The sequence below is a fragment of the Meles meles genome, chromosome 9, assembly GCF_922984935.1.
Source record: "Meles meles chromosome 9, mMelMel3.1 paternal haplotype, whole genome shotgun sequence".
Classification (NCBI taxonomy): domain Eukaryota; kingdom Metazoa; phylum Chordata; class Mammalia; order Carnivora; family Mustelidae; genus Meles; species Meles meles.
The window spans coordinates 28,592,213-28,616,108 of record NC_060074.1 but is presented as its reverse complement, the minus strand read 5'-3'; the positions used below and the strand labels follow the sequence as shown (position 1 = coordinate 28,616,108).

The 23,896-nt window shown below is 56.7% G+C and overlaps 1 protein-coding gene across 6 annotated transcripts in view; it reads left to right on the top strand.

Annotated features, from left to right (window-relative positions):
* Positions 1–23,896, top strand: part of TNS1 (tensin 1) — a 225,321-nt gene that overhangs the window by 80,485 nt on the left and 120,940 nt on the right. The window contains exon 1 of one of the 6 annotated variants that reach the window (XM_046019228.1): positions 10,879–11,085. The exons of the other annotated variants lie outside the window; for them this stretch is intronic. The gene's annotated coding sequence lies outside the window, so the exon portion shown is untranslated. Of the gene's footprint in view, positions 1–10,878; positions 11,086–23,896 lie in introns of those variants that run through there. 6 annotated transcript variants of the gene reach the window in all.

Below are 23,896 nucleotides of genomic sequence, written 5' to 3'. Positions count from 1 at the left end.
GGCACAGCAGTAAGATGGAGGCCCAGAGAGGACACAGACTGGCCCTGGGGTCATCCGGGAGCTGTGTGGAGCTGTGAGGACCCTGTCCCTGGCTCCTGGCAGCTCTTCCCACCCTCTGCCCTGCCTCACTCCCATTTCTGGGGTGCCAGGCTGGAGAGGCAAGGGGCGTCTGGCCGGCCTTTTCGCCTGGGCCCGGCGCTGCACGTAGCCCAGGAGCAATCTTTGCAGTACCGGATCTGTTCTTACAGGACTGAAAGTTCCACTCTCTGTCCTAACTGCCCTCCTGTGAGGCTTCTGTTTTCCAGCTCCCTTGATTCTGCCGCAGGTTCTCTCTCAGATGGAGATGAGTCGGCCCCAAGGAGGGCAGGGCCCCAAGTCCCCGTCCCTTCTCCCAGTCCCTCCCAGGACAGCTGGCTGTCTGGCTCTGGACTTAGGTCCTCGCACCTGGTTGGGCTAACCCCGGCTCCACCTTCTGTTCCTGACGGCAGCCAGACGGGGCGGAATTCCTAGGAAGCGCTGGGCCCATTTAGCACCGAGCCCCCACCTGCCCTTCCTCTGCCCCCGCCAGCACATCCCACATCCTCTCCCTCGGCCCTGCTGGGCCTCTCTGGACCTCCCAGGTGCCCGGACAGCTGCCCGCCCCTGGGAAGCAGGCCCAGGGTGTCGCCAGGACCGCAGAGGCGGGTGTGAGCACTTTGGCGCCTGGGCACTGTGGGCGGGGTGGGCAGGGGCAGGTGGGATCTGCCAGGATCCCTTAGCCTGGGCAGGCAGTGGTTGCCTTGGACCCCAGCCAGGGGAGACTTGTTCCTCATAACCATCACCAACTACCTGGAAGGAAAAGAAAAAAAATCAACAACAAAAACAACCATCAAAAAAATTATTTTTGGAACCTGCTGTTACTGGCCGATCGGCTGTACATTATTAAACAGGCAGCTGGAGATCTGCCAGGGTAGGGTGCTTGGGCCAAGACTCACAGCTCGAACACAATGTTCCTAGGAAAACAGTCACCCATGGGGTCCTTGGGGTGGAGCACCCAGAGGGAGGGGCTCCAGCTGGTGTCCCTTGACCTGCTTACCCTTTCTGCCCCAGCCTCCGTTCTGGGCATTGGTGGAGAGTAGGCCTGGGCCCCACCTGGAGCCCAAGAATCCTTCAGCCCAAGAATCCTCACCAGCCCAAGGGCCTGGGCCCCTCTTGTCTTCCTCAGGATTAACTGGATCCCTCCCTGTCAAGGCCAGGACTGGCTCTCCTGGAGGCTGGTGTGATGTAGGGGCCTGCACCAGACACATGGTTCTTGGGTTGACTCCATTCATTTCCTCCCCATGGTGACTTTGGGACTGCCTACTTGGCCTTTCTGGGCTTCAGTTTGCATCTAACTACAATGTGAGGATTGGATGCCTCAACTCTAAGTTCTTACCATAGCTGTGAGCCTCACTTGGGTGGCCCTGGAGAGAGCCTGGGGTGATCGCGTCCCATAGTTTGGAGTCCTTCTCAACCCGTCCCTGGTCCCCTTGGTGACACTAGGAGCCATGTCTCAAGCAAGCCCTGGTGGGAGGAGCTGTCCCCAGCCACCCTGAAGCCAACCAGAGTAAAAGTCAGCTGCGTGAAGGTGAGAGCAAGGTGAGAATAAGCGGGGAGTCCAGTGTTGGGGTGACTACCATCTTGGTGAAGCCGATGCTGCTTGAGGGGTAGATGGGTGAAAAGCACAGTGGGGGGCCCAGGTCCCACCAGGGCAGGCCTGCTACCTTCCGCACGGCACGCTGCTGCGCGCACGCGTGTGTGTGGGGTGTTGGTGTTTGGGAACCGAGTCCTAATCTCTTGGCAATAAGGGGACGGGGTGCTTGAGAGTAGAGTTGGGGCTCAGGCCTGTTGCTGTCACCGCCGCTGCTTAGCTGTTGTCTCACTGGTTTTGGGCAAGTGACTTGGCCACTTGTGTCTGAGCTCCCTCCGTTGTTCAAAGTGGAGTTAGAAGGACATCTCCCAGGGCCGTGGTGAGGAGGGAACAGGCTAATGAGGCATGTGGGGGCTTTATATCTGGGTCTGAAGCATGTCTGGGGCACACGAGCTGTCAGGATCCATGCCACCCCCCCTTGGGCTTTCTCCTCTTCCCCTCGCACGGCTCAGTACTGTTGGTGTGAAGTGTTGAGGCTTCTTTTGGATGGTGTCCCCTCCTCTAGACCAAGGACTCCTGAGGGAAGGTGCCCCGTCTTGGCTTTCCCCTGGATCTGCCCTCAGCACTGGCCCTGGGTCTGCCTCCCCGCAGGCACTCAGGAGCGTTTGTTGAATGAATGGGTGAAAGGAGGCACGGAGGAAGGCCAGCCGGGATGGGATCAGAGGCAGGGAAATAGGCAAGCACCTGGAGGGTGGAAAGAGCCAGAAACCGCAGCAGAGCTGGGAATGTCTATCCTGTGAAGTGAGGACTTGGGGGAGATTGTGAGCTGTTGTGTGTGTGTGTGTGTGTGTGTGTGTGTGTGTGTGTGTGTGTGTATGAGAGAGAGAGAGAGAGAGAGAGAGAGATAGATTTCTGAATAGAGCTTTGAAGGGACTTGCGCTGTGCAGCAGAAGCAGGAGGCACAGGAAGCAGGCTGCCCCTCAGTGGAACCTTCCAGCCTCAGCAGGGCGTGGGCTAAACTCCGAGGGCCTGGTGTGGGAGAGGAGAGGCTGTGAGCGAGCATCTGTCGGGTACAGGACGTTGACGGGCCCCTCGGCCCCTCACATGCTGCTTCAGGGAGGAGAGCAGCAATCACAGTTGACGTCTCTGAGTGTCATTCCTTATCTAGAAAATGGGGTTAATAATGGTCAATACCCATAGGGTTGTTAGGACAATTGAAGTTATTAACCACAAAGCTCTAGGAATAGTGCCTGGCACATGGAAAATTCTCAGTAAATGTGTTTATTAAACAGGTCCTAAGAGACACACAGGAAGGAGAGATGAATCCTGACTCCAGGGTCCTGATGGTGAGGGCTTCTCTGAAGGAGGAGGGCGTGGCAGGAGCTTGGGTATAGGGAGGGCCGCTCTGGGTCAGACTCTGCGCTCATCTCAGAATGGTTAGTAACTTGCCCGAGGTCACACAGCCTGGGGGGACTGGGGGCACAGGCTTCAGAGATGGTCCATGCAGCACCAAAGCCTGGACACTTTCTCCTCCAGCCCTGGGCCTGGTTTCCCTGGCTCTCAAACTCCTAGAGGGACAGCACCGCATTTCAAAGTGGAATATTTCAAAGTGGAGCAGAGAGATCATTATCTATGGGGGGGCAAACCTAAGTCCTCAGGAGAGAGTCTCCAGCTCTGTCCAGCCCTGAAAGCACAACATAAATAAGAAAAAATGGGGGAGGAGGTGGGAGCAGGGCAAGGGCTGCCATTTTTAGCAGCCTACAGCCAGGGAGCACAGAGCAAGGAGCAGCCCTAAGAACCCTGGAGGCATGAGGATCGATGTTAAGGAGGAGGGATGATGAGAGGACGGTCGGTTAGGGGGTGAGGGAGAGGAAGTCGACTCACAGAAAATGAGGTGGAAAGCCATGCAGGTGATGGGAGACAGGACCAATCCCGTGACGGCAGGACCCGGGCCACGGGGCAGCTCCCCACGTCAGGCAAGGGTGCCCACCTAGGGCCAGTCCCCACAGAGCGGTGGAGAGGGGTGAGTCTTGGGGGGTGGGAGGCCAGCTGGCCAGCATGAGAGCCAGCCTGGGACAGTGTGTGCCAGCCAGACGTTCAGCCACCAGCCCGGCTCCTGGCCTCCTCCGCTCTAGCAGCCAGCTTGGCGGAAGCTCAGCTCGAGTGCCGGGGCCAGCACGCTCCCTACTAATCAGTGCCCACAGGCCTGGTCAGGATGCTCTTTCGTCCTTCGCAGCTGCTCAGCCCCTGACTGATTGTGCCCTTTGGACATTCAGAAACGAATGGGAAATGGTCCCAGGCTTCAGGTAATTCATAGATGAAGGGGCAGAGAGACAAAGGAGATGGATGTGGACAATAGAGTTTGTCCTGGCTCACTTTCCCCAAGACAGTTTTTTCAAATACTTGACGATGTGTGTTGTGTTCCCCTGCCTTTTTTTTTCTTTAATTATCTGAAAGAAAAATTGGCCCAATTTCTTTAACCTTTCTTGTACTTTGATTCAACAATACCTGACACTTCTGGTGGTGTCTGAGAGGCATGGAGGAGAGTAGAACTTTCATCTCCCTTGGTCTACATTCTATACCTCTGTTAATGCAACCCAAAGACCATGTGCCTGTTGGTGGCAGCCATAGCCTACTGAGAACTGAACTGAATTTCTGTTTTCATTAAGTCTTAGGCCTTTCCTTTCGTGAACTTTTTTTTTTTTGTTATTGCATGAACTATTATTAATTCAGAGTTTTTATGACTTTTGGAACCTTGGTTTAGGACTTGACCCCAAGAGAAATGTTCCCGTACTAATTCTGGCCTGTTTATAAAGTAAGTTTTGCATTTTGGGTCAGTTCAGCGCCTTAGCTCTTCCTTTTTTTTGCGTTTTTACCTTTGTGCACTTGGTAAGCCTCTGTTCTAAGTCTTCATCTAAGTTACTGATAAGTATGTTGGACAAGCCAGGGCAGAGGACAGAGCCCTTTGGCAAGTCAGGAAGTTGACATTGATCTATTAATCAACACCCCTTGCCTTGCTTGTTAGGAATCTGCTCGGCTCTCTATCTCGTCTCCAAGCATTTCATCACAGCTCCTGCCAACACCTTCCTGAAATCCAGATAACCTCAGGTGTGGGGGATCCCCGACTGTCCTGTCCGGGCTAGGGGCCTTGTAATAGTGGGGTTAGGGTGGTGGGTGTGCTGTGCGAGGGAGAGCTGTGGGTTCTCTGTAAGGAAGGATCCGGGCTGAAGCCGGTGATCATCGCTGGTGTAGGCTTGAGAGCAGTTCTGTCCCAGAGGCAATTAAAGCCCAGAGCTCTTACAGTTTTAAAATCGGGTTCCTCAGGGGAGACAGGGATTTGTGGGCAATGAACTGGCACAGCAGGGACTTGCTGCCAAGGACCAATGTCTGCCTAAAAATGTGTTCTGGGAATCTTCCAAGGGATCTTAGAGGTTGTCAGATGAGGAGATGGAAGCCAAGAGGGACCAAGAGTGTCCCCTGGTCACTAGGGCACTGGTGACTGGACAGGACTGGAATCCAAGACCCTGACTCCCAGTCTGAGGCCTTGGGGCTAGATCCAAGGGCCTTTCCTGGCTGGAAACTGAGGCAGGCTCAGGAGGGAGGAGCTGCCAGCATGTGTCTTAGGCACAAGTTTTTGGCAGGCCATTTCTCTCAGGCTTCTCCTGCCTTATTGATCCTCTGCCCTCAGACTGTGAGCACAAACCCGAGAGTAGGAAATCCGAATGCACAAGGCAGAGTGTGCCTCCCTCCCTGGGGGAGAGTGTGGCGCTGGGCTGAGGCTCTGCACTTGGCAAGATGCTGGGAATGCATGCAAATTAGATGCAAATGGAGTGGACAGTGGTGAGGAGGGGGTGCCCCTTGCTGCTGCCTCAGTCTGGCCTGAGTTTTTTTTTTTTTTTTTAAAGATTTTATTTATTTGTCAGAGAGAGAGAGAGAGAGAGAAATAGAGTGAGCCCAAGCAGGCAGAGAGGCAGGCAGAGGCAGAGAGAGAAGCAGGATCCCCGCTGAGCAAGGAGCCCGATGTGCGACTCGATCCCAGGACCCTGGGATCATGACCTGAGCCAAAGTCAGTGGCTGAGCCACCCAGGTGCCCCTGGCCTGAGTCTTGAGGATGACAAAAAGAAAAGAGACCTGTGACCTGAGCTGTGGAACCCAGCATCAGGAAGGAAGGGAGAGGGGCTCTGTGGGGCAGCAGGGTGGGGGTGTGGCTTCTGAAGCCAGCTCTGGGGGAGAGGAAGGGCCAGCTGAGTTGGAGGGGGTGGTTTCTAGGAGGTAGCCCTGAGATGGAGAATCCCGGAAGAAAGCCCAACTCATCTCTAGCTGGGGTGTTGGTGGGGAGGCAGTCGTCTGAAGGGGGAGAGGGGAAACCAAGGCATAGGCATTGACCAAGTGCCTAGGGTGTTCCCTAGGGCCTGGCTCCCAGCCAGCTGTGGTGTGGGCCAAGCAGGATCCTGAGGCCCAGGGCCTCTCCTCTTGGGACCTGGGCCTGTGGCACTGCCTTCCCTGTGGTGGAGAGGGAGGATGAGGGTGGGGTCCAAGGGCGCTAGACAGGATAGCTCCAGCACCTCCTAGGAAGATTGGGAAGCCAGTCCTTGCCTGCTGGACAGTGGTGGTCTACTCTTTGCCCTGCTCAGGGCAAAAAGGAGCCAGGGATCTGGCCCCACAAGAGTGGGGGTTACATGACGCAGTGACCTCCAGAGGGAGCGCCAGGGACCCAGAATTCCCAGTTGTGTCGGTTGGCGAAACAGCCTTGAGTTGCAAGACCTGGGTTCAGATACCGTGTCATCAGCTGCCCTGTGGTTTTAGGTAAATTGCTTAACTGCTCTGAGCCCGTCTCTAAGACCGGGATAAGAATTAGAGCCATCTCGCGGGTTTTTAATAGAAAAACACATGGGAAAGGTTTGGGGCAGGCTTGGCTTTCAAATCCTGACGCAAACAGGAGGGAAAACCGGGGAGCTGGAGCCGCTCTGTGCTGGCCCGTGGGGGCCCTGAGGCCGGGGGAATCCGGAGCCGACATTCTTAGGCAGTCTTTCCCTTGACTTTATCTTTGCCCTTTCTTCTGTGTCTCTGTGTGTCCCTTTGTCCTCCTTTCTGTCACATCCCCTCCTGTTCCACTGGAAGTGCCTAACTCAGCACCTGGCCCCGACAGGCACGATTCATTTCCCCTGTTCTTCTCAATGGCTGCTCTGTGGCCCAGTGGCGCTGTTCCACCACCTCCAGCTTCGTCTCTTTCCTCCTTCTAGGTCTCTGTTTCTGACCCTCTCTTTGTCCTGCTCTCTCTCCTTCTGGCTTTCCTGCCCTCTGTCTCTCTGGCTTCTATCTTCCCTCAACAAGCATCCATTGACTCTTCGCTAGATGCCAGGCGCAGCCCTGCTCCTTTCTGGGCTCTGTGTCTTTCTCTGCCTCCTTGCTGCCCGCTTCTCTCCCTCCCGCCCCTTCGGCCTCCTGCCCTCCCTTCCCCCAGCTCCACAGGCTCCAACACTGGTATTATTCAGTTTTATGAGAAACCCCCAGGCCTACCCCTGAACGGACCAACCACAACTGGAACCAGATGTGCAGTCCTGCACTTGGGGGTGGGAGGGAGGGAGGGCGGGAGGAGGGAAAGGGGCATGGGCTGACTTAGGAGGTGGGGAGGGGAGGGGGGAATGGGAGATGGGAAACCCTGGGAATCCCTTGCCTCCTTTGGAGGAGGGCTGCGAGGAGGGGAGGGAAAAGGGGCTAAGCAGCGTTCTGTAGAAAGCAGCTCTCACTCTGGATGTGAGCATGAGTGTGTGTGTGTGTGTGTGTGTGTGCACGCGTGCATGTGTGCAGGCATGTGAGACGCTGGGACTGACACTGGGGAAACCCCCGGGTGTTGGGGGAGGGGTTCCGGGGGATGATCGGCTATGGGACAGCCCTTGGAAATAAAGGGAAGGCTACTCTTTTGCTTTGAAATCCTCTAGCTCCTTGATTTCCTGTCTGTGTGGTTTCTAGAGACTTGCTGGATTGGTGCTGGAGCAGGAGGGCTGGCAGAGAAGGGTAGTGTTGGGGTGGAGGTTGGAGCACGTCCCTTCCAGCAAGGAGCTGAGGAAAGCATCTCTTAGACACCCACCCCATTCCCCAATCTCCTGTAGACCTGGGATGGAGGGTGTGTACCTGGGAAATCAGGTACATGAACCTCATGTCTTAGCGTGGCCAGTTTTTCTGATGGTCAGTTTTTTATACAGCTTTGAAGATAAAAGTCTGCCAGCAATCGTCTTGGTACAGTCTTGGGCAGAATCAAGCATTTAAAAGTACCCTTTCCTTCTGTAACCAGCATCCATCATCCAGTCGTCTGTCCATCTATCCGTCCATCCATCATCTATCCACCCATCCATCCATCCATCCATCATCTGTCTGTTCATCTCTCCGTCCATCCATCCATCCATCCATCCATCCATCCATCCATCCATCCATCTCTTCACTATTCAGTTATTCACCCTGCATTCGTTGAGAGTCTGTGCCCACCTTGTGCTGGGCATTGAGCGCACTAGAATAGGGGAAGGGAATGATGTATAAATCTTGGGTCAGCTCACTGGGAGTTCTAGAAGTGCTCCTAACAAGTGAGTGTCCTGGTGTCAGTGAATGAGCAAGAGCCTTGAGGGTCCAGAGAAAGGGACAGTACCTACCGAATGGTGCAGGTGCAGGAGGACCCAGGGAGGATGTGGCTTTCGAGCTGAGGCCTGATGAACGATAGAGAAGAGAGGGAATTTTGTCTTCAAAAGGCTCAGAGTTGGGGCTGTGTCGTAGGGCATCCTTCTGCAGAGCTGGGACTGGATCTGGTAGGCGGTGGGGGTCCCGGGACAGTTTGGTATTGATCAGGGTGACAGGGGGTATGGCTTGGAAGGAGGAGATGGGGAGGATAGCCCTGGAGTCAGTGTGCAGCCCTGCACTTGGGGTTGGGGGACTGCTCTGTGGCTCAAGACTCGGGGTGGCGGCTGCCACTTTCATGGCCGACTCCTCATCCACCTCTAGGCGAGCCCCAATTGCTGACATGGAACCTCTCACTTCCCTCACCTGACCAGGACTGTCCCAAGCCCCCGGGCCACCCTTGGTCTGCAGGGCTGCAGGGGTTAGCAGGGCAAGGCTCTCAGGATTCACCCTTGCCCCAGAACTGGGGCCAGGGAGGGCTGGGCAGGGAGCTGGGCTGGGTAGTTGTCTGGCTCAGAGACACATACATTCAGCGGGGCACGTCTCTCCCATCTCTGCCCCTGCCAGCACCATCACCCTCACACACCGAGGCCACCAGCACGGCTGGTAGGTTCTGAGATGCTGTCATCTGGGACCCTGGGAACCCAGACTCTCCACCTAGGAAGGGGTGAAGTCATCTTGTCCTGAAGGCCAGGATAGGGAGGGCACAATTAGGCTCTGTCTCTACCCTGCCCACACAGGGTCCTAGGAAGGTGCCCCCTTCCCTGAATCCTCAAGGATTTTACTATCACCAAAACCAGGGAGGTGGGGTGGGGAGGGAGAAAGCCCTCCGAAGGTTTGACCATTGCTGCCTCCAGATGCCCCCAGATCTTTCCTGAGGCCGTTTGTCCCTTCTCCGACCTTCCCTGTCACTTTGCTCTTTGGAGAACTGAAGCCTGGGGAAGGGTTTGGCTGAATTAGTGAAGTCAGAGTGTTCAAACTGGAAGATACCCTGAGGACCTTTGGATTCAAACTCACCAGACAGCAGGGGAACTGAGGCTCCGAGATGCAGGTTGCTGGCTCAGGACCTCCCACAAAGGCGGCCCAGATGGGGCAGAGAAGGGCCTTTCCACCTTTGGAGGACTGAGTGGTGGGGAGCTTGGCTCTGGAGTGAGCTTGTCCAGGGCTGAGTTTCCACTCAGCACCGTCCTGTGTGGTCTTGGACAAGTCACCTAACCACCCCAAGATCGCTTTCTTCAGCTGCAATGAGGGAGATTCGAAGATGAAGTGAGAGAGAATATTCTTTAAGAGTCCAGCATGCGACAGGTGTTCAGCAAATGAATTTTCCCTTCCTCACTCTTATTTGTATGGGGCTTCAGACTTTCAGATCACGTTTCCACTGATAGATGCGCATATAGAAAAGCTGAAAATATTATACGGTAAACTCCCTAGATTCTGTGATGAATTCTTTGGCGTATTTCCTTTATCACATTTCTATTTCTCTCTCCATTCATCAGTCCGTGTTATTGTTTGATGCATTTCAAAGAGAGCTGAAGCATGTGTCTAATTAACTAGAGTTCACATCACTTTTTAAAAAAATATTTTTTTATTTGAGAGAGATAGCGAGAAAGAGAGAGAGTGAGAGCGAGAGCGAGAGCGAGCACTCTAGAGAACTAGCTGGGTGGAGAAAGAGAGTTTAGGGCTTGATCCCAGGACCCTGGGATCATGACCTGAGCTGAAGGCAGATGCTTTAACCGACTGAGCCTCCCAGGCGCCCCCACTTCACATCACTTTTAAAAATACAGTCACAGGGGCGCCTGGGTGGCTCAGTGGGTTAAAACCTCTGCCTTCAGCTCAGGTCACCATCCCAGGGTCCTGGGATCTAGCGCCTGCATGGGGCTCTTTGCTCAGCAGGGAGCCTGCTTCCCTTCCTTCTCTCTCTGCTTGCCTCTCTGACTACTTGTAATCTCTGTCTGTCAAATAAATAAATAAAAATCTTAAAAAAAAAATACAGTCACAAAAGCTTTAACTCAGCCGAGAGAAGAAAGCAAGGGAGTGTTTCAGAAAAACGTGTTCAAAAGTGAGATTCTGGGTCTCCTGCCACCAAATGAGTTGGGATTGGCAGAGAGCAGGGTAGCTACGGAAACTGGGAGTTGCTGTTCTTTTAATTATCATTGTCATTACCATCTGCCCAAATATCCTTTTCTAGCCGGCAGAAATCGCCCTTTGGCGATTTGGCGATTTCTCTGCAGCTGTGTTTCTTCCCAAGAGGTCCAGGACACCTCTTGGCCACCTGTCCCCTTTCCCCACCTGTGTCCCCAGGCCCTTTGATGCCTGCCTCCCAACAGGTCTGGGGGAAACTGCTGGGCTGGTGGCTGAAGGAGGGGAGGCCAAACTTCTGGGCCCCAGGGCCCCAGTCATGTGCCTGCTGCCCAGCCATGGATCAGGGAGCCGAGCCTGGAGCAGAGAGCCGGGAGCAGGGAGCAGGGAGCCGGGAGCCAAGCGCTTCAGGGGTTAAAGGAGGCAGCAGCGGGCAGGCTGCTGGCCGGCTCCGGGAAGGAGGGGAAGGAGGCGGTGCGCTTGCCCGCCCGCCTCGCAGGGGGAGGGAGCCAGGCCAGCAGCGCTCAGGCTCAGTTGCTCCCAGCAGTGGCCCTGGGATCAGCTCTGCTCCGCGCCCCTGCCCGCTCCTGCCTAAACGCAAGGCTCACTCACGCCCTCCTCTCGGCAACCAGCTTTTGGCCGACCACAGCTGCTGCCCCGTCATTGCCCACTGCTCTGTCCCGTGAGACCAGACACCCACCCCACCCTGTGGCCCTTCTGTTGGAAAGGTGAGTGTGGCGTGTGTGTGTGTGTGTGTGTGTGTGTGTGTGTGTGTGTGTGTGTGTGTCTGCGCTTGTCCTACTGATGCTGTCAGGACCACGGATCCTATAAATTAGGGGAGGGGGAGGTCAGCCCACCTGGTCACATGCCCCGGGGCTGGTCTAGACCCTGGAGGCCAACCTGTCAGTTCCCTGCCTGCGGGGTCTGGTTCTGGCAAGGATGTCTGGGGTGCGGTTGTCCCTGCCCTGAGCCTGTCAGCAGGAGTTTGGTTCGCTGGGGAAGTTGTGGGTGTCAGGGACTGCTTGAGACTGAGGTCAGCAGGGCAGAAGAGGGGGAGGCTGGGAGTATTAGTCTTTTCCCCTACCCACTGGCCATCCCGGGGCTGCCTCAGAGAAGACCATGAGAGACGGGAGCCTGGGCATTTTTTCCCTGCCCCCCACTGGAGCTGCTGCTGGGCCCCGTTCTCCTCCTTGGGGCTCTCCTTGCTCCCACCTCTCATCTCCCAGAGGGCTGGCCACAGCTGCATGGGAGGGTCAGGCAGGCCTGGAAGGGTTTCCCCGCTGCACTGCCCTCGGCTTGGGTCCCTGGGCATGCGGGCCCTGCCTGGCATGCGTGCCCGCTGCTGCCCTCCCCCAGCCAGGAGCTCTTATCCCCTCCTCACCCCTCCAGGCAGAAATGGCTAATCCAGGTAGTTAATGAACAGACACACGCAGCTGCCTTCTACCCCCCTTTCCTCTCCTCCCACCCTCCCATCTCCTCCTCTGACCCTTTGGTGCCCCAACTGCCACCCCTTCCCAAGCGGGAGAGGCTCTGCCGAGCTAACCTCAGTGTCTGGCACTCCCCCCCCCCCCCAATTCAGGACCAGATGTTCTTAGGCTGAGGCCACTGTAGAAGAGAAAGCCAGGCGGGGAGGGGGACATAGGGGAGACCAGGAGAAGCCTGCTGTCAGTGGGATGGGGTTAGCGGACAGGATGGGAGCTGGGTAGGGGAGGGCAAGATAAGCCACTGTGGGATGAGGCTCAGAGGAGGACCTGGAAACCAGGAGTTTCTCTTCTGAAAGTTGCAGAACTTCTTCCATGTGGCAGAGGCAAAGCAAGGGGGTCAGGAGGGTGTGGGGAGCGCTCTCTTTCCTTGAGTCTCTGCTGGGCCCCTTCCTGAAGCTGCCGGGTGGGGTGGGGACCATTGTGGCTCAGACTTGGCCTTAAGTTGCTTCTAGTCCTGCCAGCTGGCCGCTGCTCCTGTCTTCCCCACCCTCACTCTCCCCCAGGATCTCAGAGCTTGCTACAGCTGAGCGCCCCCCTGTCCGACCCCTGGCCCAGGGCTGTGGTGGGGAGCTGGGGGGGACAGCTCTCCATGGAACAGTGCTGGGATCCCAGGGTGGGGAGGTCTCTGCCAGTCTACAGGAACACCCCCCCCCCCCCGAGCTGGGAGCCAGGTCTTTGATCCAGAGCTGAGAATTATCGGGTGGTGGAGAAGGCAACGTGGGACCCTCTGCTTCCAGACACCTGCCGCTCCTTCCCTATCGCTCTCTCAGTGCTCTCCATACTTCACCTTCCTCAGAGCCCCAGCTTAGAGTCTCTGATGGGGCTGCTGCCTCCAGGATCGTAAACACCCGGAGCTGGTGTCTGGGTGGGGGGGGTGGGGTGTGCTGGCTGCGGTGTGGGTGAGTTCAGAGTTGACCTTGCTGTTGGGTGACCGTCTTCTCATCTCTGACGGGTTATAGCGGAAGACCTGGAGTTTGGGACTTCTCCGTGACATGTTTGTACTGAGGTGGGAACAGGAAGCGAAAAGGGAGAATGGATTTTTATTGGGTGAGGGACGCTTGGCTCAGGTTTAACAGAGGGGTTCTTAACTAGCCTGGCTGGCCAGCCCAGAAGAGTGGGCTCCTTGTAAGGTAGTGAGCTTCCCGTCCGGGGGGGAGTTCAGACAGAGGCTGGAAAACAGCATGGAAGGATTCCTGAGCTGGGATGCGGTTAGGAGAGATGACCCTGATGGTCTCTTGGGATGCTGAGGTCCTGGGATTCTTGGATCAGGAATTCTGACAGCCAGAACGGGGGAGCAGGAAGGCGGTGGCCTCCAGCCTGGGGCGTGGGCACTGCCTCCTCCTCCCTGCCAGTGTTTGGGGAACAGAGAGCCTGGCGCTCTCCGCTCGCACCCACTGCGCACTCTCCTACCAGGTCTGCCCCAGCTGCTTCCTGCAAAGATTCTGAGTTTCTTCCGATTCTTCCTGTCTCACTCTGAGCCTTGCCCTGCTGGTTAACCCGACGAGGGCCAGCACAGACCTATGGGCTATGTGATGTGGTGCGGAATGGAGGGGGCGACCTTGCCCCCTGCCTGCCTTCAGTTAGAGCCCGTGCTCCCTGCTAAGGGGGCTAACTGGTGGCCCATGTGGGAGGATTAGGGGCCGGGGTGTGCTTGAAGTTTGACAGCTCAAGCCCCTGCCAGTTTGTCGTCTTCTACCATAACCCCATTGCCCCACACCATGGAAAGGCGCCTCCCCAGGCTGCCTGGAGGTAGTAGGCAGAAGAACAGTGTCAAGTTCTGAGATGCAGAAAGTCCCAGGGCCGGCCCTTGCTTGAGCCTCAGTTTCCAAATTTGTGACCTAACACAGCGATGTCTGGGCAGCTTGAAGCGGTATGTGTGAGTCGCGGCGGCGTTGCAAGGGAGAGTGTGGGAGGAGTGGGTTCCCTTGCTCCCTCCCTGCCACCTCTCCAGACCTGTTTCCTTGTGGGGTGGGCACCAGGCAGTGGGAGGAAAGGCAGGGTGGGGTTGAGGTTAGAGGTTTCTGAACACCACACCCTGGGAGGCCGGGGCTTTTCCTGATGTCAAAAGTGGGCTTCTGGGCTAGGCTCAGGACCCGCCTGGGCTCCGTCCTTTCTCCGTCCCAGGCTCTGGGACAGGCTCTGTCCCAGCCTGCACTCCCCACGGCCGCTGAGACTCCTTTTCTCCTTGGTGGGGAGAGTAAAGGAGTAGGGTCTGAGTTGCCCTCGTTATCCCCCTGCCTCCTGGCAGTCCTCGCTTCATCTGAGGATGAAGTCCTTTTCTGTGTCGAACTGGAGTCCTGTGTCTCGGTCGTGACTAGATGAGGCTGCTTCCGGAGGGCACTCTCTCCTCTGGTCTGACAGGACCCTAGAGGAGCGGGAAGGTGAGATGCTGAGTGTGCCCTTGAGTCTGGACGAGTCAGGGTTAGAGCTGGCATGGACGGCAAAGGCCCTCAGCAGCGGGCCGTTCTGGCTTCTTGGCTTATTTCTGGGGCCACGAGTCTCTGCCCAGAAAGGGGAGCTGAGGTCCAGCTGAGGGATGTATATTAGAGGGGAGCAGAGGAAAGCCCTCGGCAGTTACTGGACTCTGAAAACAGCCAGTGGGTGTGATGCTGGGGGAGGGAGGGAGAGGTTTTGGGAGACTGGAGGGACCATTGTCCCCAGAGCTGTATTCCCATGGCCCTGGCTCTTAGCTTTCAAAGCCATTAGGCACGCAGAGGTGTGGGCACCAGCGAGCTGGAACGAGAGTAGCCAGGCGGCTGGACTGCCAGCCTTTCGGGCCGTGCCCACCTCCCTGGGTGCTCTGCTCCATTATGCGAGGTCACACCTGGCCCTCCTCTCCTTCCTGTGCTCAGATTGCCTCCAGCGCTTTCCCAAGACGGGAGGTGGCAGGAGGCACGGCTGGGTCCCTTGCTTGCCCCCACCCGGGTTGGTGACCTTGGCCATCTTCCTACTTGTTCACACCTTGGTTTCCCTCAGAGAGATGGTCAGTCTCTGCAGAGTTGGAGCTCGGTGGAGTGGGGTGGTGGGGGGCTGGGGGGCCCGAGCCAGTCCCTGGTGCTGCCTCCTCCAGGGCTAGTCTGGGCTCTGTAGTCCCTGCCTTTTTAGGGCTGGAGGCTTGTAGCTCAGGCCTGAGTGTTCTGGGAGGCAGGAGGGAGCGGGCTGGGAGGGTGTGGTCCCAGGGAGCCAATGAGCAAGGAGTGGGGTGACAGATCGGAGTTCTGTCCTGCCACCATGGTGAAGGGGAGTCCCAGCTTGAGGTCCAGTTTCCCCAGAAACATTCCTAGGCCTTCTCCAACAGAGAATATGGGACCTCTCAGTTTTCCTTGCAAACTTGCTGAGATCTTCTAGCTGGATTCCAAGCTCCTTGAGGGCAGGCCCATGCCTTTTGCCTCCCTGGTGGTCCATGCCGTGCCTGTCCAAGTGTGCTCAGCGCTAACTGACCGCCTGAGGAGGGGCGGAGGAGTGAGGGATTTAGACTGGGCCTGGAAACAGGACTGTGTTGGCCTAGAGGTCTAGAGCGAGGCAGAAAACGTAACTCTGAAGGCCAGACTGCTGGGGCTTAACTCAGGCCGACCCTGTTTATTAGCTGTGTGGCTTTGGCAAGCAGCAGAACCTCTCTGAGCCTCGGTTTCCTCATCTGGAAAGCAGAGTAAGAATTGCACCTGTTTCTGGGCATGGTTGTGAGTATAGAATGAGTTAGTTTATTTGAAACATTTTGAGCAGTGCCTGGCACGTAGTCAGGGATCGATGAGTGTTAGTTATTGTTGTTATTTTACGGGTCATAGCGGTGGTACTGGTGTTTCTTCCAGAGCCCGATTCTGGGTGGACTCCCTTCTCTCTCTCGTGGTGGTTGCATCCCTAAGACAGGAGGATTATGGGACCAGAGAGTGGAGGAGACAGTGGCATCGTTTTCCCTCTAGGAGACCCAGCATCAGAGCCCAGAGAGGAGATACCCCCGACACCCCCACATCTGTCTCTCCCCCTCTGTGAGTGGGGAGAGGCGGGGAGCTAAGGGGACCTCCCAAGGCCTTGTCTGCCCAGGGGAGCCGATGCAGAGCTGTGTTTATGAAGGACTCTGAGAAAGCGGCCATCAGTGTAAACAAGATGCATTATTATAAACCCGTCCAAGCTCCCCTCCTTGGGTCCCATCCCATTCCTTGAAGAGAGTCACTGAATCAGAGACTCCCACGCCTGGCAAAGACGTGGCTGGCCCGGCCTCCAGGCAGGCTACTCTCGACCCTGGGCTATACCCATGGGCTGTATTTGAAAGCAGGATCTCTAAATAGCTCTGGGTCTCTCTGAAGTCTAGCCTGCATCCTTCTTGCTGCAACTTTAGGTTCAGTCCCTTGTTGGTGGGAGGTGGGGGAGAACCGTGGCCAGCCCTTCCTGCAAGGCTCTGAGCGATGAACCCGTGGTAGGGGCGGGTCCTGGCCACACTCCCGCCTCATCCCAGACCTCTGTCCTTTCCGGGGTCCTCCACTTCTGGCGCCTCTGACGTCCCTCATTAGCAGGAGTCAGCCCCCAAGGCCTTTCCACCTAGCCCCTGGTTCCCACCCAGGGAGGCTGGGGTCGCTCCAGGTCGGGGGTGAGCTCTATTTCCGGACCCCTGACCCGCCCAGTTGCAGCTGCAGAAGGCATTAAACTTTTTTTTGGAGAAAGAATGGGTTTGGGTTGATGATGATGACAGCTGGGGAGGGTTTCTGAGCTCAGCCCGGCCCTTTCTCGCTTCCCCTCCCCAGCCCCTGCTCACCTCTGCTCCATTTCTAGGCCATTGCTCATCTAGAAAAGGGGCTCGCCTTTGGCTCTTGACCTTGACCAGACCTGAGCAATTCATTGGTCTATAACAACCTTTTCTGGGGAGCAGTCTTTGGGGTAGGCCCTGGGCTTGGTGCTGGGGTGGGGGTTGAGGGGCGGGCAGAGGGCTCAAAGGGAGCGTAAGAAAGGCCCAGAGCATGGGGAGAGCAGTGCTCTTGCTGTGTTCCTACACTCTGGAACCAGAGTCCCTTCCCTTGCCGGGCCTGATGTCCTCACCTGTCAGGAAAGGCTGGGGGGCTGCAGGGGCTGGAAGAGTCTGTGATTCCATCTCCCTGACCGAATCTTCCCTGGTCCCAGGTTGCAAGAACTTCACCTTGGATTGACCTTGCTTCCCTCCTGCCCCGCCCCCACCTCTGGCAATTGCTGGCAGGAAGTCCTGCTGATTAGGGCCCTAATCACCAGCTGAGACTCCCAGAAACAGCCGAGCTGGTTGGGCAGAGAGGGGCAGGCAGCCGGGCACAGGGAGAAGCTCCCACTGAGGGACACGAGAGGGGTGTTAGGTGGTGATGGGGGGGGCACTGCCTGTGACTGGGGGTGGGCTTCTTGGGTGGAGGCCGTGCCTGGGGACCCACAGTGGTGGCTGTGTGATGGTGGCTGAGTCTGGCCGGGTACACAAGGGCCCTGATTATTCACTTCCAAGCCTTTTTGGGGCACCGACCCTTTGCCAGGTAAGGTGCCAGGGGTATGGGGCTGGAAAGACCGGGGGGACACTGTCTGGAAGGAGATGAAGGGGAGTAGATGGAAGGTTTCTACCAAATGCAGAGGGAATGTCGAGAAGGAAATAGTGTACACGAACTGGTTTGGGTTAACAGAGCTTTGGAGAAGAAGCATGCCTGGAGGTGGGTTTTGAAGGTTGAGGAGGAGTTCCACGGGGAGCAAAAGGGACAAAGACTTCTTCAGGCACAGGGGGATGGCATGCCTGAAGGCACAGTGGCACACATGTCACAATGGATGAAATAATGGCCCCAGCCCTGTGTTAGAGTCAGACAGAACGTGCTGTCCCTCCTGGCTCCGCTGCTTGCTAGCTGGGTGGCCTTGGGTCGAACCTCAATGTCTGCATCTGTCAAATGGGGCTGATATCCAGCCTGCTAGAGCTATGACCAGGAGGAAATGAGATCGTCTCTGTGAAGTGCCCCGCTCAGGGCCTGGGGTTTCTGGGTCAGGTGAACCAGGGAGCAGCAGAGGACTTCATGTGGGAAAAATGTGATGAGACTGTTATTTAGGATGATGATTTCGGCTGCTGTGAAGGCTGTAATGGCCAGGGAGATCTGGGCACAGCCCAGGAGCCAGAGCCCTTGGAGTCTGCTGTGTGAATTTCTCAGCCCCAAGTTGGGAAATCCTCTCCCACTTTGCTTCATCTCTCCCGGGTCCTACCCACGGGCTGCCCTCCTCTCCTGGATCAGGAGGCTGAAGAGGCCCCGAGATCTCCTTCCTGGGAGATCTTTCAGGCCAAAAGAGAGCCGTTGCTGGCAAGGCTTCCCACACAAGACTGGCATGGATGGATCGCAGCGGGCAGGAGTGAGGGTAGACCGCGGGCAGCTCGCGTCTCTGAGGAATCGGGAGGCTCCTTTTGGGGGCGTCTTCCGCCCTCTGCCTGGCGCACGGCGGGCCCTCACTCTTTGTTGAATGAACGAGTGAACAAACAAGAGTGTCCCCGAGTCAGGGTGAAGGAGCCTGCCCGCTTGGAGGCCGAGGGTTCCTGGCCTGACTGTAAGTGGCCTGGTACGTGTCTGCACGGGGTTTGCCTGTCCAGAGTCTGAGGTCTGCTGTGTGTCACTGAGGCCGGCGTGGCTGCAGGAGGTGTGTGGATGAGGAAGCAGGGGTTTTGGGAGCCTGAACTTGGAGCGAGGTCCTCTTATGGGGCACGATGGGGCTGGAGGCCGGGGGTGGGGGGTGCCAAGATCAGATGCGGTGGCCACGCCGTCTGGTTTCAGTCTTGACCCTATCCTGTCGGTATTTTAGTTTATTCATCTGTCGAAAGTGGGAAATAAATAGAGCCATGGCCAGCACACAGGGCCAAGCTCTGTGACCCTTGGTTACTCTTACTACTGTTGTTTGTTGGTACAGAAGGAGGGAGGCAGGCAGGGGCCTCTCAGGGATGAGTGTCCCGAGTGGGTGGGAAAGCACAGGAGAGACGAGACTCCTTGGGAGGTTTTGAAGGCTCCTCGTCCCTTGTGAGCTGCCTCCAACCCCACACATGGGGTTGTGTCTGATGTGGCCAGCTGGGCTGAGCCGGGCGTGGGAGCCGAGGCCGCGGCCAGCCTGGATTCCAGGCTGGAGCCCTGGGAGAGCAGGGGTGAGCTGGGGCAAGGGGCAGGGGGAGGAGAGGTGAGCAGAGAGGAGGCCAGGACTCTCCCAAGTCCCCAGCTGGGACCCCAGGAATTCCTCCCATCATGTCCTGCCAGAGGGCCTGGCCTTCTAGCTGCACGGCCTCCCGAAGGCCTGTGGTCCATCTCCCGTCTGCTGGGTAGACTGTTCCTGATGCTCCGTCACAGTTAGGAAGTGATTGCTCCCCACGAAGCACAGTTTCACGGCAGCTCCTTCCTTCTCCTCTCATCTGGGCTCCAGCTCTCCCGAGTCCAAATTCAGCTCCCCTAGGTGCAACTGCTTTGCAGCAGGAGGGCGTGAGGGTGGGCTGCAGGGGTAGGCTGCAGGGGCCGGCCCAACCGACTCCCTGTGGGCTGAAAGGACTTGCTGTGAGTGGAGGGACTGGTGGCAGGGGGCCAGACGGCCAGCGTCCAGTCCCTCTTTGGCACTGTGCGACCTTGGGCAGATCACGTCCCCTCCCTGGGTTTTAGTTTCTTCATTTGTAAGATGAGAGGTTGGCCTTAAGAGGGCCCACCGTTTCTCTAACCAGTGCTGAAATTCTGCAAGGCTGCGGATCTTTCTGAACAGAGAGGCTCTTGTTCTTGGGGCTGATGGAGGAGCCATCTAGCATGGATGTGGGGGGCCTGGAAGGTCTTCAGGCATCTGCTGGGAAGCCAGCTGAGATGCTGGGAAGGTCCCTTCCAACCCTGGGATTGGAAGGTTCTTTGTGCAGTGACCAGTCCTCTGGGCAGCTCCGTTTCCTGGAACAGAGCGGAGGGTAACAGCTGTCCGGGGTGAGTGGGCCAGAGTCTGCGGGACTCGGTCCCACTGACTCAGGTGGGGCTGCGCTGGCAGGATCGAGGCTAGTGGAGCGAGGGTGGGAATCAGCCCGATCTGTTGGCTCCCTTTGGCCACTCTCAGGGAGCAGAGTGGGAGTGAGTGATGTGCTGGGGGGCAGGGTGCCGAGAAGAGTGAGTAACCAGTCGTTGTGAGTAATGGCCCAGTGTCTGCGCTGGGCAGGTGGCTCCGAGGCTGCCCGGCTGTCTGGGGCTCCGGAAATTCTCCCTGGAGGCCCAGCCATTGAGTCACGACAGCCTGAGTGCCTTAGGAGCTGGGGGTCCAGGCCGGCATGCCCACCCACCTGCCCCCTTCGCCTCTCTGTGCCCCTCTGCCTTAGCGCTTCCTCCCCGCCATCCCGCCGCGCCCTCCAGGCCGCACAGCTGCCCCATCTTGTCGGTGAAGCACGCGGTGACTCGGTTTGCCCGCAGGGGTATAGATTTTGCGATCTGGCTGTCCCGGGTTTGAGTCCTGGCTCCAGTGCTCATTGCCATGTGACCTTGGGCAGCTTAACTTCTCTCCGTGAACTTCTTGAACCACGTGGAGAAGGTAGATTCGGCTGTTGTACGTACCGTTGAAAGGACTCGGTCTGTAGTACCCAGTACATTCAAGGGATTCGGCGAATTTGGTGGTACGTCAAGCCCTAAACTCTGTTTTGCTACTCCTCCCCACCTCCACCCCTAAAACTTCTGCTCGCATGCCTGTATTCTGTGTTTTCCAGGATCGTTGTTCCCTATCAGCTCTGCCTCGCGGCTGGTACACTAGCCCTCCTCTTTCTGACACCTCTTCCCCAGCTTCCATCAGTGTGCCTTGGCCCTCACCTGCTTTTCCAAAAGGATGGGCGGGATGCGAGGAGGGTGCAGAGAGCAAGGGGAATTTGCTGCTGGCCCTGCTAGGTGAGTAGGCTGGCTCCTAGGTACACCTTGAGACCTGGGTGAGCATTCACACTTGACCCCCCCGCCCCCCACTGCCTCTGCTGGTTCCCGCTCTCCCCTCCTCCAGCCTGCACCCATGGATCATTCCCTGCCCTAGCTTCCTGAGATCAGCTGTGCTCTGGGACCGTGTCCCCCATGTCCCCCCTCCCCTGGGTGTGCTGGCGTGGCTTCTGGGCAGAAGTCAGTGCAGGCTCTGCTCAGGGTGGGGCTGGCAGCCCTGGGGAGTGACTTTGCATCTGGAGCTGGCAGGGGTCCTGTGGGCTGTGTCTGCGCTGTGTGTGCCTTGGGGTGTGTGAACTGTGCATCTGCACCTCAGCAGTGTCTCTGGGTCCCCAGGTCTGTGGCACATGTGAGCCCTCGCTCCCATCTGTTTAAAATCTGCCTATGCGTTCCGAGCCAGCTAGATCTGGGTCTTCCGCTGCCCCTCCCTTCAGCAACCCCTTCCCTGCAGACCTGGTTTCAGAGGCGTGCATCTCGGAGGTTTCCCCGGAGAACAAGGAAACATTGCGGGGAGGTGGATATGCGTCAGATGGAGCCGAACAATGCCGGTGACAGCCAGGCCTCCGCTGGCCTTCAGTGCTGGCTTCGCTTCAAGTCTCTGCTGCCGGCTAATTGGGAGAGGGAGGGGGCCTTCCTGTGCCTCACCGCAGATGGATTTAAAGGAGCAATATGAGGCTGGGCCGCTCTGCCCTTGGGACTCCGGCTTCCGGGGCTCCTGGTGCGGCCCATCAGAGCAGATGGGGTTCCAGAACACCAGCCCCTTCTCTGGGCTAATTGTGCAGAACCGACCTGCTAACTCCTCCTGGCGCTGCTGTCTGGGGCCCAGGACTTTCCTGCGTGAGTGCCTTTTCAGATCACTGAAGCTGAGGCCAGAGTGAAGGGCTCAGGGAAAAGAGGAGGATTTTTGTTTTTGTTTTTGATGGGAATCTTTTCCATTGTATTATAGGGTCCCAAGTTCGGACGTCTCAGTGGGTGGGACCTTGTCAATCAACTACCTCTTCTCACCTGTTACAGTTCCTCCGTTCTTCTTCCGTCAAGTGGGCTTAAGAACAGAGCCTACCTCCCAGGGCTGAAGTGATGACTTTTTTCTTTTAACATTTTCTTTTTTAAAGATTTTTATTTGAGAGAGAAAAAGCGAGCACGAGCAGGGGGAGAAGTAGAGGGAGAGAGTCTCCAGCAGACTTTGAGTGCAGAGCCCAACACAGGGCTCGATCCCAGGACCCCGAGATCATGACCTGAGCCCAAACCAAGAGTCAGATGCCCAATTGACTGAGCCACCCAGGTGCCCCAGATATGATGATTTGATGAGCTGAGATACATGCGGCCCTTAGAACGGGGCCCCGTGCATGGCCCATGCCGTGCAGCTTATGATCCTGGACATGAAGACATGGGGGGCGTCGTGTTGGTGGCCGCCAAATGGAGGGGACTCCCGTGTACTAAGCGTGGACTGGGTTCTGGGAGTTTTTAATTGTGTCAATTCAGTCAACTTTATTTAGTTGCACCCTACAACATAGGTCTCCCTCTCTCCATTTTCCAGACGAGGAGACTGCCTCGGAGAGTAGCAGAAAGTGGCGCTCTGTGGCAGCGTGGACTTGGAAGCCACACCTGGCTCCCAGCCCACTGCTGCTTTGGTCCCAGCTCTTGCCCTTTGATTGGAAATTCACAGCCTCTCGATGTGTTGAGGAATTTGGAAGGAGGGATCCACAGAGAGAAGGCGTTAGGTGTGATTTTTCAGAACAGAACTGCTCCCAGCTCCTGGTTGTGGCTTAGAGTCAAAGCTGTCTGCTGTCAGGCGATGGGACAGAATGACCTACAGGGGTCCAGGGGTCCACAGATGGGCTTTGAGAATATACAGAATTTTCTCCTGGTAGCCTGGGCTTGGGTTTCCCTTTCACTTTGTTCTTTCTTTGGGCGTCCTTCAATTTTTAAAAAAGGAAGTAGGTAGATGCTGGGAGAGACTTCCTGATTGTCAGCAGCATAGGGCAGTTTGGGGAGCCTGAAGGACTTTTTTCTTTTCTTTTTTTTACATTTTAGTATTTCTGAAATTAGCATGCATCTTGCAATTGAAATGCCCATTTTGGGTATCATTTTTCCCACTCAAAAGCTGCTACCCAGTGGGTGGTGCCCTCGGCAACCTGTAGCACCTTTAAGATTAGGAAACGGGGTGGAAAGCCCTGCCGTTTGCAGAGGTGGAAGGGAGAGAGAGAGGCCAGGAGGCCCTGGACCTGGCCCGCGAGCTGACTCTGCTCTGGTTTAAGAAGGCAGAGGGACCCTCTTGTGTTGGTGTGGGTTTGAGGGTGGCCCCCAGCCTCAGAATTCTCCATCTGGTGGCCTGGCTGAACCCCAACGTCTCCCCACCCCAGCCCTTGCCTCAGCCTCCTCTGCCACGGTCCAGGGCTGCTGCTAGTGCGCCTCGCCGCAGTTCTGAGCCCTCTTGACTCCTCGGGTTTCCCCTTGCTCTTAGCTCTTTTTCCCATGCGTCCTTCCTGCCTTACTCTTCTGGCACAGTTTAGGGTCAAAGACTTTGTCCCTTCAAGTTCTCCTCTAGGGACAGAAACCCTCAGTGGGGAGAGAGGGGGGTTGGGTGGGCAGTCTCCCTCTGGGCGTAATTTCTGGAAAAACAGATGGATTTGAATCCCAGTGAGATAATAGCCCTCTTCATACCTTCATTATAGCAGTTACTGGGTTCTTTTATAATTCCCTGTTTACTTGTGGGCCCCAAGTTCCCCTCCCTGGCCAGGCCATTCTTATTCATCTCTGTCTCCCTTGCTGGGAACCTGGCACGAGGGAGGGGAGGGAGGGGACTAATTTAGCGCTGTTGGGTGAATGCAGGGTCTTGCTTCCCATGCCTGTCCCCCACTGCCCTCCCCCAGCCCCCCAGTTCCACTGAAACCCTGACCACAGACCACAGCCCTTTCCTTGACCAGATTCTTCGAGGAACTTCCTAGAAGCTGTGTTTTCTGTACTGCAGGCCCTGTCACACCACCCCCTGCTTCGGAGCAAAGGCCCCTCTCCAGGCGGGGAAGAAGGGCTGGGGTTTTCCCCAGGCTCTGGGTCTCAGGAGAAGGCAGTTCTGAAATCTCCATTTCCAACTGTGTGTGGACACTTTCACTTGTATAGCATGGGCGCTGCTTGCTCCGAGGCCTCCAGGCTGGCCCCTT